The following is a 12,252-nucleotide window of genomic DNA, read 5'->3' on the forward strand; positions in this document are numbered from 1 at the left end:
CTGTCTCCCCTAGAAAATTGCTTGTATTAATTCCAACCCTTCCATACACTCCTGGGTGAACAAGCATCTGCCAGCCATCCTCTCTTCATCCAAGAGGACATTGATTACCTGTTACTTTTCTACTGCCTCTTTCTTCGCTGTTCTGCCTCACAGTGGGATCCTAGATTTGGACCCTATAGCCTCACTGTCCTTAATATTCCATAGGGTCTCCCTCACGAAAACTACAGGTATATACATATTTTAACATGGAACTACAACACACTGATACACGTGATATTGCATGAATAGGTCTTCATTTTATGGGATTCACACTTCCTGTCTGGTTTCTGTAACCTTGTGAGCAGGATACAATGGAAGCAATGCCCTTTTCCTTCACCCTCACCAATAACTACATACATAAGACATGAGGGCCAGTTTCAGGACCTCGCCTTCATACTGGCCAGGAAATCACTAACAGATGGAAGGCGCCGAACTGCCCCAGCATCCATAGATGGAAGCGAGAGCTAGTGAATTGGCGGGGTGCGAGGGCAGAATCTTGCTCAGGTATGCGAGAAGGGGTGTGGGCAAATTGGAGAAAGCTCAGGCATGGGAGGTATTGATGGAAGAAATGAGGAGTGATGACCCCGGGTCTGAGGCCACCACCCCAGAGAGACCATCACGGCTGGGGACCCCCCAGGAGGCAGAACCAGGAGTGGGGAATAGATTAGGTTCCGGGGGGCAAGGACACTTAGCAATTTTAGAACTGTGAGGGAATAGAACCGGAAAGGCGGCAACAGAGTAACGCAGACACACACCACAAGGAGTCGTGGAAGTGATCAATAGAGCTCATCAGGTGACCATAAGAGACAGCAGTGCAGAGGGGATGGGGCAGATGGCTGGGTCTCAGTTGTCCTGTTGGGGGGGGGGGGGGGGGGGGAGGAGAGCGGGCATGAAGGGCACTGAATAGAAGAGCCTATAATCATGAAAGGGCATGATACAATTAGAAACAATACTAATACGACTGTCATGGATATGTACATGCGATGCATACAATGAGATTGTGAATGTTAAGAATCCACCTGTAAGGATGACAGAAGAAGGAATGAGATGTATGTAAAAGGCAATAAAGTTGGTTAAAAAAAAAAAATACATGAGGGCCAGCGATAGAATTTGGAAAAGGAAATGGGTTGAGCGAAAACAGGACAACACATACTGCCTCATTCAAGGCGGTCTACAGGTTGAAGTGGATTTCTAAAAGATAGAAAGAAGTCTCAAATCTCTTGTTTTTAGAATAGTCAACTAAAACTGTGATGGTAACTAGATAACATTTAGCAATATCTCTATGGTTCTATACTTCACTTCTTCGACTTGAAGGTGGAAAGTTCTAAAAACTAAAGACAAAAGTAAACATTAATATATCTGCAGGACACCTCTTCAGAAGTTTAGAATAACTGCCTCAAGCTCCGTCACTATATACTCTTTTTATAACGTTTACGCCACTTCTGTAGAACTACAAAATAGAGACTATCATTACATCCTGTTGTTTCCCGCTTTTAGCAAAATGTAGGTCGACTGGAAATATAATACCTTGCACACAACATTCATGAACACATATACATATGCAACTGTCCTCTTAGGAATCCATCCTTTTCCTTCACAGGGACAATTAGCAGAACACACAACCCCAGTATTAAGAGTACTGATCATTGTAACACAATCTGGAGAGTTCAAATAAATGTGCAAGCAATAGTTCAAAAGTTCATTTTCAACAACGGAAGACTGCAGGATACTGTAATCCAAATTATCCATAGAACAATCCTTAAGGAAGGAATAGTTATTGGCTCTTGAAACGTAATAGCCATGTAGCGACGTCCAGACTGTAGCAACATTTTATAACAATTGCCAATCAAAGGATGGATTGAACCACTATGAAAGTCATACCAGAGAGTCCAACCAGGCTGCCATCTCTCTAGACATGCGAGAGCTTGTGCCTGATGGGAATCATAGTTTAGTGCTAGCGCACTGCTGCAAAGCAATTATTCGCTCATGCAGCCAGACTCGAATCAGCACCAACACTCTTTGATGACTACCAGCCTTTTCCTCTGCTGAAAGGCACACAGCTTGAAAGTACTGGTTCCCTGCAGAGTGATGGGAACTAGTAAGCTGGAAGCAGTGCCTTCAGTTATGCTTCCTGAAATGCTCGCTCTGCCCCACTTGCTCTGGGGCTGATGCAGGTTTGACCCTTATTTCCACAATTTTCACCACCATCCCATGGAAATGTTGGGTATTTCGCGATTCTCCTTGTTCAGCTTAAATTGTTGGTTGTAAGAGCTCCAGCTGTACCTTGTATATCTAAAATGCATTTTCATAATCTCAATATTCACCCATATGCTGACACCAAACGATGCTACATTCTACTCAACTAACTGCATAGAGACTCAAAGCCATCCTGAAATATATCCAAACCTGGATTAAAAAAAACTACCTGATGCTAAACCCTATGAAGACTGAATTTCTCCTATTTCACAACAACCCCAAACATTCTCTGATTCAGTCATGGCTCGCCAATTTAAACCTAAAGGATGTCACACCCCAGATGATAGCAAAGGTCAAATCTCCTGGATTCACCCACAGCTCAGACCTCTCACACATCTCAAAAAGACTGGAACAGCCTGGCTCCAACTCTCTCTCATGAAAAAGTTAGACCATTTCTCCCTGGAGATTTCAGAATTATACTTCAAGGCCTACCACCTAGATGGAAGCAATACCTTGATCAACCTCAACTCAAAGACCACTCTAGCTCCCTTGAAAGGCCTCAGCAGCAGCACAACCCATCAAGGAGTCTGAGATCTCATGTGCAGAGACTAAACAATGCAGAAAGGAGTAAACAAGTCTTCGCAGCCAACGTTGCCAGGATCTGGAACAGCATCTCCTCCAACATCAGAATAGCACCCATCCTCTTACAATTCAGGAGAAACCTCAAAACTCCGGTCTTCCAGTAACACTACCTCAGATAAGGGGACTTTTAATCCCTTTGCACTTCCCTCTCTCTCCTCTCTCCCTCAATGTAGGTCCATTGGAGCTTTCACTTTGCACAGCACTTCCTCTGCCATCTTTCTGGTTCTCTTTCCTTGGTCTATGACCCTTGCAGTTTAACTTCTGCTGAACCCTTTCCCTACTTCCGTTAACACCTACCTGGAGCCAGGTCCTTCCTCATGGGTTCCTTTCCTGTGACCTTCCGCTCAGGTGGGTTTGCCGGTGGCCAACAGGCCAGCTTCCATGCTTTCTCCACTCATTTCTACCCGATTCAATTTACTCTAACCTCTTGTCCCTTTTAGTTTTATCCATCATATATACGCCCTCTTGTTGGTCACAGTTTTTGCTCCCGGTCTGATTATTCCTCTTCCCTACCTGGTTCCTTTCCTGCTTCCTTGTGGATGACTCCTCCATCTCAGCTATCAGCCCTTTTCTGTGGGTCCTAAAGCAGATGGGGTGAACTGGATAGTGTTCTTAGGGACTGTATTTTCTTGCCACTGGAACTGGATATTCTAGCTTGTGATGGATTGTTGATACTTCATGGGAGGTAGTCAGAGGTTCTGATACAAATATAGCATAAGATAATAGTTAGCAAAGGCAGTAAAGAACAATGCCCAGCCAGAAATTATGTTTTTAATACATGATAGGAGCAATAAAGTACATTTCACAGGTGACACAGGTCTCCTGTCCTAACCATTTGAGAGCTAAGACACCAAATGTGTTACTGTTTTACTACCGGAGTCAGTGAAAATTAGTTCTTGTTAACTTGAAGTGGGGAAATCAGGACTTTTGGAAATAAACAGCATGCAAAATCTCAGATTTTAGTCAATGAAGGGACACAGTATTTATTTTATTTATTTATTTATTTAAAATATTTATATAGCGCAGCTATCACCTTACAGGCATCCTGGCGCTAAGGCTTCACAAAGTGGCAGCACGAAAAAGAAGCAGAGCGAAAGTGACCAGCAAGTAAAGCCTTCGGAAACAGCCAGGTTTTGACTCGTTTCCTAAAAGGAAGAAGTTCCTCCGATTGGCGGATGTCCAAGGGCAGACTATTCCAGAGTTTAGCGGCAGCCACTCCGAAGGATCTGCCCCTGGCCCTAGCCTTCTTAAATCTAGGCACTCTCACAAGACAAGCCGTAGCTGAACAAAGTGCTCTGGTTGGGGTGTACCAGGCAAACTTGACTTGCAAAGAGCTGGGCCCAAGTCCATGCAGGGCTTTGAAAACAAGACAAAGGGATTTAAAGGACACTCGCTGCCTTAGCGGGAGCCAGTGGAGTTCAGCCAACGCCGCTGTGGCCGAAGACCTTCTGGGCCAGCCAAGAGACAGTTTAGCGGCAGCAGACTGAACTCTTTGGAGTCTGTCTAACAACATGCCTAACAACAGTAGTAAGGGCGTCTAACCAACTCAAGCACAACAGTCTGTGAAGACAATTCAGATCACCATCTCTGGTGGTTCTCAGCACACCCACTGCCAGGACACCATCAGCTTAGAACTAAGAAGTGTAAAACAGATAAAAGAAAACAGCAGGCCTTTTCATCTATGCACCCAGGAACTGGAGCAACATCTCCGTATCCATCATCTCAAAGCAGCTTCAATTCAGGAAAGAGTTGAAGACTCGTCTCTTGTATAGAGCACTACATCATGAAGTATTACCCATCCACAACTAAGCTTCCTCTCCTATTCCTTGTTCACTTTATGCTTGTCTTTGACCATGTACAGGGCTCCGCTGCTTTTTGGCTTGTATCGGACTATAAAAAAATACCATATACATACAGTGGGCTTACGAACCTACCATGGTTAATGTTAATAAAATGTATTGAGCGCACAAATACCAGGACTGCGGTTAGCCCATCTAGTTCTGAAATAGCCAAGTTTTTAGCCCTTTTCTAAAGGAGGTAAGTGAACTTGTAATTTGGAGATCCATTGGAAGCGTGTTCCATAGTTTTGCTGTGCCGTACGAGAGGTTTCAGTCTCCCCAGAATGATGTTCGGATCCTCGGAACCTTCATAAGTCTGGCGCCTGTGGAACGTAGTTGTCTGGCCAGCTGGTACCAAGAGAAGAGGTTTCTAAGAAATATTGGCCTTGGATGCTAGGCATAACGACTTGAATTTAATACAAAGCGCCACCGGAAGCCAGTGGAGTCTTTGAATTTTCTTAGCTACTGACTCGTGCTTCGAGACATTCAGTAGAAGTCTAGAGGCTGCATTTTGTACCGTCTGAAGCTTTTTTTTGGTATTGTTTTTGCATATTCAGGTAGAGTCCTTTGTAGTAGTCTAGTTTTGACTGCACTAGTGTAGTTACAACCATCCTTCTAGAGTCGACGGGGATACAAGGTAGAATCTTCTTCAGTTTCTTAATCAGAAAATGGGAGGCGTACACGATAGCATTGATCTGCTGAGATACGTTTAGTGTTGTTGTGACCAGTAGAAAGAAAATTAACCATGTCCAAGTCTCGTGCCCTCAGGTAAAGTGACAGAGGGTCATTGAATTGGAACTTATCTGTAGAAATTTGGAGCAAATATTCCTTTAATGGATTTCCCAGTCTCTGAACATCCACTGGTTCTTATGATGGGAGGCTGCAGAGAAACATCTGTAGTCCGTATTTTAAAACTGGTCAGTTGTTAGCATTTTTGGTGCCCTGTGGGTTTTTCCAGGTCCATATCCAACAACAATCAAATCAATACTGGATTTGTTGGCGATGGCAATACCCACTGGGGAACCTTTGAAACCACCTTGGAAATCACTGGGTGCGTAAAAGAAAACAACTTTTACTCAGGTAGATTCCTAAATGCTAGGGAGTACTTTAGGGTGGCTAGGTATAAACTCTACAGGCAGAGAAACTAAGGACAACCAAAAAAGGGTAGGAACTATGAAAGCTGAGGCAGCCATGAAAGACCATTTTGTCTCTTCTGACACCTTTCATGTCTGCTCATGGAGGCACCAGGGCACATGTAAGGGGGCCCAATTAATGTGATGAAATGGGTAAGACAGACCGAATTCTGGAGCAGGACAGCAGGTTGTCCCTGGTACCTTTGCTGCTGGTTGTGTTGGGAACCTATCTTTTTCAGCCAAGAGACAGCAAGGTAGACTCGAAAAGAAACTAAGGTACCATGTACAGAATTAAAAAGTAACTGATGCTTCCCTCTACAGAGTAATCTTAGAAAATACTGAATAGCTGGACCAGAACTAGAAAAAAGTTATAATGATTGATTTACCATAGCATCAATATAAACGGGCTTATAATGTGTCATTATTAGGGTACCAGAAGGTGAAGAAAGCCAGAAGAGAAAAAATGAATATAAAATTCTTTTTTATAAACAAACTTCATTGAATTTTAGGGCATCTGAGCTGGCAGAGATTAATACATGGCACACTTGTGGCAATTGCAAAATGGGGTACACAGTCTGTACAAGGCAGAGACACCCAGTAAGTAGATCACAGTAAGCATGAAGAATGTCAAAAAGTACAAATCCATAGTTAGTTAAGCAAGTTGACCCAACCATTTCCCCCACACCCATCCATGCTTTTGGGGACAACCGCGGGCTTCAAAAAACACGCGCTCCTGTTGCACACACCAATCCTCACCCCATCCCTACCCGACAGGGTAGGGGACATCCATCACCCAGCGATGTCTCGCTTCGCCACCAGGAGGGCCGAGTCCAGGAATGCCATTTCAGGCCTTGTACCCCCACAGTCTTCAAACACCGCAAGGAGAATCAATAAAGGGGAGAGAGGGGGGGCGAAGAGGAACCTCTCATCCCAGCACTATCGACAACTCTCGGGTCATCTTGGTCCAGCACTGAAGCACCACTGCACAAGTCCAAATGACAGAAATCTGCTGGATCAACTCTGCATCGAGGACATGCAGAGGTGGGGCATAAGCCTGCCCAATACAGGCAAATTTGAGAAAGGTATACAAAGTAAAGATAATAGGATTGGACGAGCTGTAATGTGGAATAGAGATGGTAAGTTCATGAGGGCCCATCAGAGCATTCCGCCAGTCATCTTCTACAGGGCACACACAACTATCCCAACGGGTTCCAAGATGGTCCAGTGAGCCTGGGGAGTTGATAGTGAGCATGCTTTAGATCAGATTGATTTCTCTATGGCCCAGGTTTCCCATGAGCAACTTGGCTTCGAGGTTTAAACTCCGGGAGAACGTCGGTGGGCGGGTAATGAGCATGCAGAGCGTGTCTGAGTTGGAGGTATTTATAAAATTGGGTACGTGTAAGGCTATATGTTTGTCAAAGATCTTGGAAGGGGCGCATGTGTGTCTCCAATCATACATCTCCCAATCTCGTACTACCAATGAGATCCCAGGAGCGAAAAACTGCGAAGTGCGGCCACCTCTTTCAATCAGGTGCTGTGCCAAAGCGAAATCTGCAGCGTAAGTTTGCCCTCCTACTGTACACGTCGAAGGACAGTTCTTCATGTAAGAAACACCACTTGGATCAACAGGGGTACAAAGAGAGATGGAGACAGAGGACCCATAGAGCATGGCCTGTAGCTGGGGAAAGCCCAACAATGAAAGTTTCAAGAGATAGGTGGGATCAGACCATCCCCAGTTAAAACAGTCATGGAGGACAAGAAGATGAGTGGACAGATAATCGAGGTGGAGATTGGTCATCCCTAAACCTCCATCATATGGGCCCAGCTGACAGTGCCCAAAGGCCATACATGGCCGTAAACCCCACCACAAATGTGTTTGCGTCACAGGCTAGTGCATAGAACCACGTCCGGGGCAAGTGAAGTGGCAAGTTCTGAAAAAGGTAAAGAAATCTTGGGAGGATCATCATCGTGTGGAGGGCAATGTGCTCCAGGACATTGTGGGGGGAGGGCTCGCCAGTCAAAGAGGCCAGACTTAGCTTTTTGAATCAGTGTTGGAGATGAAGGACCCACGCAAGTTCTGGATGTAAAGCGACCCATATGCCTAAGTATTTAAAGCTAAGCCGGCAGAGAGGAATATTTGTCTGCCAGTCGAAGCAATCTCTAGATGGCACCAGGGGAACCAGCACAAATTTAGAGGGATTCATCCATGGGCCAGAGGCTCTTTCGCAGTTTTTAAGCAATTGGAGACATCAGGGCCCGCTCACAGCCGGGTTTGCAAGATATAACAGTACATTGTTGGCATATAGTGCAATACAATCCGCGTGCCCTCACTCCAGAGCCTGCCAGTGAACTGGGGATTTTGTGTGGATAAGTTGGGTCAGAGGCTTTATCGCTAGGGCGAAGAGAAGACAGGGGTGTGGAAAATTAGTACGGTTTGGTAAACATTATCTGCGCCATCTTGCCTTTCCCCCTGATGCCACACTTTTTGTCGTGCGCGCCCCGCCATTTTAGGTGCCTTGAACAGAACAGCCCTTTTTGCATGCCACTGGCCCCCGACATAGCCCTCCGCCCCCACCAAGCCTGCATGCTGACCAACCCCCTGCTTGCACCTGCCTTGAATCATAAACCCCTCTTCGGCGCTGCTCTGCCCCAGGCCCTCATCCTGTTCCCAGCGCGACACCTCCCTTCTTCCCTTTCACGATCCCCGGCCCTTAGATGCAAACCCCCCTTTTTTTTCCGTGTGCCCGTTTGTCTTCCCCGTTCCCAGGCCGACACCCAGCACTGCCGATACCATTCCTTGCCCCTCCCCGTACAATAGAAAGCTTCCCCCACCAAAGGATCCCCGGGTTGATCAAAGCCCCCACTCCATGAGATCCGATCAAACCCCCCACATTCCGTGAATCGGCGGAATATCCAGCTGCGCGATAATCATCACCTGTTGTGACCAGGGTGGGGACTTCTACTGTAAATGTGTGTGGGAACGGGCCCGAAGGGGGGATTCCGGGAATGTCTTTCCGTACATCAAAGCATTGCCATGAGTATGTAAACTGTAATAAAGTCACCAAAAACCTGTATATAAGGGGCCAGGCCTCAGAAATGAGTTAGAGCACCTCATGACGATACCTGCTGTCTGTTTTGTTGTGTTCTCCTCCGGAGAGAATAAACCTTGTTTCCTGCTTTCCAGTCTCCAGCGCCTGCCTCTTCATTGATTAATAATTCGTGGGTTACAGAGGCAATACCGCCGGGCAAATATCGATTGTCCCCGACCTTAGGTTTTACAATTGGCGTCCCAAGCGTGGGGCCCATCAGCGACTCGTGGATCCAGTGGGAGAGGTCCCGACGACAGAGTGAACGACTGCAACGATCGGGAGAGCTCTTGCCCAATAGACCCTCGTCTGGCAGCCGATCATCCGAACTTCACTAGTTCCGAACAGACCTCTCTCGAGTGATCTACGGTCCTGACTGGGAACCATTAGGAGTGCCGTGAGAAATATGAGAAGAAGAGGACGAACGGGCGCTGGATTCGGAAGACAAGAAACTGTCCATACGGTCCGGGTAAGGTCGTGTAAGCACGACAAACTGCAAAATAATTGATTGATTGTTCAAGAAAATACTAGTATTACTCTTTGTTAACTTATTTGGAGATTCACTGTCTGCACGCGGAGAAACAGTAGGCTCTTTCCCTTTTGCAAACAGTGAAGGATAGGTAACGCAGCCGTCGTGCCTATTTTTCTCCCCCACTGATTCTATTATTTATTAACGGTTTTCAGGAGATTCCCTCTCCCACACTGATTAACTGGGTTCTTTGACCCCGAACTACTGTTCACGGATTGTCTTCTGGAGATTCTCTGTCTGCAAACAGGAAATAACAGATTCCTCTTTACGGATAGTGAAAGGGTAGAGGACGCAGACTTTTGCGCCCCTGCTTACTCTCCCCATTGATTTTATTCTAGTTATTTATTATTGGTTATTCTTTATTATTGGTTGTTCTTTATTATTGGTTGTTCTTTATTATTGGTTGTTCTTTATTATTGGTTATTCTTTGTTATTGGTTCATGAGGTATTCACTGCCTGCAAACAACGAAGAATAGAAATATTCTGTCTAGTCTTTGCACACAGTGATAAGATAGGCAGTGCTGACTTTTTGGAGATAAGACGGGTATGAGGTAAGTAAAGGACCCTTGAATCCATGTATTTGATATGCGCGAATGTTGTCCCCCTCCCTTCCCCTCTTTTCCCTCCCTCTGCAGGTTACATCAGAGATCACAGCCGAGGTGTGGCGAAGATCTGAAGCCTTGCCATGTCTGATACACGAAGCAGACTAGCGCCGCAAGGTGGCACCTAAGCACACCCACGAACTACTAATGTAACAGACAAACCAACAAATAGTATGACTCGATGAAAAATGATCACCCTTAATCCATGATGCGTGAATGGACACATGTCGCGTGTGAATGAAACTATGAGAGAACGTTTGTGTGTGACTGAAGCGCTGACTCAACTGGTCAAAGGACCAAGAATGCAAGGAGGGCGACACGATGGTGCCCCCTTTTCCTTTTTCTCAACGCATGTCCCCCGTACCCGACCTAATGCTCGCCCGTCCTGAACCGCATGCTTACAAAATACTAACACAGACCTGCGATGTCTTGTATCGAGTAATGCGCTGAATAATCTATCTTAAATACACGGCCGCTCCCTATGTTACACGTGTACTATCTAGCCTATTGTTACACATCTCTCTCTCTCTCTCTCTCTCCTCCACACTCTCACTCTTCCGAACGACTAGCACCTAAATTGGCAAACCGCCACCCCTAGCACACCACCCAATTGGCTTCAAATACCGCCAGTATTTGCTCAAAACTTGTCTTTAATGAAATCACCCTAACGCTGTGTCACCACCTCTCCTTTCCGAAAAATATTTCGATGAAACCGAGATTTGGCCATAAAGGAAAGGACAGGTAAGACGACTGAGGTTCCCTAATCTGACCCGTAATAAGGGAACTACATGTCAGCGGCCCCTATGATGAAATAAAATGTCTCAGATGACGCGACCTTCCCCGTTCCGAATTGTCGCAATCCCCAAACCATAAAGGTAATCGAAACCTTCCCATCTTCCCAGGACGCACCCAGTATTGTGTTCAGTTACCCCAGATAAGAGTTTTCTAACTATCCTCCACCCCCGATTGTAAAAGATGAGCCGACTTGCAACTAACGCAGGCCAGCTGTGGTTCCTAGAAGTGATTTTTGATAGGCAAATTTCAGAGTTTGGAATTCGAGAAATGCCACTGAACGCTCACCAACTGAACTGTGGCCTTCTGTCGATAGTACCCTTATAACCCAAAAAGTAAGGTGATGTCCCCCCCCATCACAGTTTTCCATGTCCCTAGCTATCTTCCCATGAGACCCCTGTCTGTTCTAATTTAGTAATCAGGCCGTGAGAGACTGCATAGGAACCAGAATGATGGTTTACAAAGTTAAAGATTAGACCGAAACGAAGAAAATCATTGCAACGAATCTTGTGGAAAGCGAAAATGTTTAGTTAAAAGGCAGGATGCATTGATAAAATGAAAGATGTTTAGCCTATGTTCGTCCCTCAGCGAGATACCTATTAGTACCATGTTGATAGCTCACAACACCCTTTTTAAATATAAACCCCTAGGGAACGGTATTGCTTTGTCAGGCTTGTATTACGAAGGTGGGTCTCCATCAGATGAACTGTCGAAACTGTAATAAATAGTTGTAAAGGAAAGTCATAGTAAATCCAATAGGCCCATCACCGGCCATTTATATGTTACTTGTGAACCTTAATATAACGGACGTCTTCATTTCGTGCCTGGAGCTGGGAGAGAAATAGACTTATGTGTTTACCTTCCTCTACCAATTCTCTAAAGACTGTCTTTTCGAACTCATTTAAGGGTACGACTGTCGGAGGAAAGAAGAACCGGATGTGGGAGCACGTGGCCTGACTACAGATCTTGGAACACCTGCGACGTTGGCCGAGGCGAGACCGCGACAGAAAGGAGCTGCAGGACGAGGCACTATTTCCGACAAAGTGAGAGGAAATGGCTAACCTGATGCCCCTGCTCAATGTTCAAATGTGTGCCGAAAAGTCCCCGCTCTCTGAACTCAGTCATGAGCCCGCCTACCTGGAATTCTCCGCCCCCTGGTCTGTTCCCGATCTGGCCCTGCTCCATCCCCCTTTTTCTCCGACCTACCCTATGGACTACTTACACACTCTTCTTCCATCTGAACTTTTTGACTATCGACTCCAAAGGACACAGGGCGAAAAGGACCTTTTTGACCGGGAAAGCAAGAAAAAGGTCATGCCCTGCAATGCGGAATCTAGGATAGAGCTGGACCCATAAGCTCCACCGCCGGTGCTCCACAGTGCCAACGGAAGACGG

At 45.9% G+C, this 12,252-nt stretch overlaps 1 long non-coding RNA gene across 2 annotated transcripts in view; it reads right to left on the reverse strand.

Moving 5' to 3' along the window:
- LOC144822475 (uncharacterized) overlaps positions 1 to 12,252 on the reverse strand; it is a 185,840-nt gene that overhangs the window by 50,039 nt on the left and 123,549 nt on the right. The window contains exon 2 of one of the 2 annotated variants that reach the window (XR_013608628.1): positions 3,391 to 3,575. The exons of the other annotated variant lie outside the window; for it this stretch is intronic. This is a non-coding gene — a long non-coding RNA (uncharacterized LOC144822475). The remainder of the gene's footprint in view (positions 1 to 3,390; positions 3,576 to 12,252) is intronic. 2 annotated transcript variants of the gene reach the window in all.

The sequence above is a fragment of the Lissotriton helveticus genome, chromosome 3_1 (genome assembly GCF_964261635.1).
Source record: "Lissotriton helveticus chromosome 3_1, aLisHel1.1, whole genome shotgun sequence".
Lineage (NCBI taxonomy): Eukaryota > Metazoa > Chordata > Amphibia > Caudata > Salamandridae > Lissotriton > Lissotriton helveticus.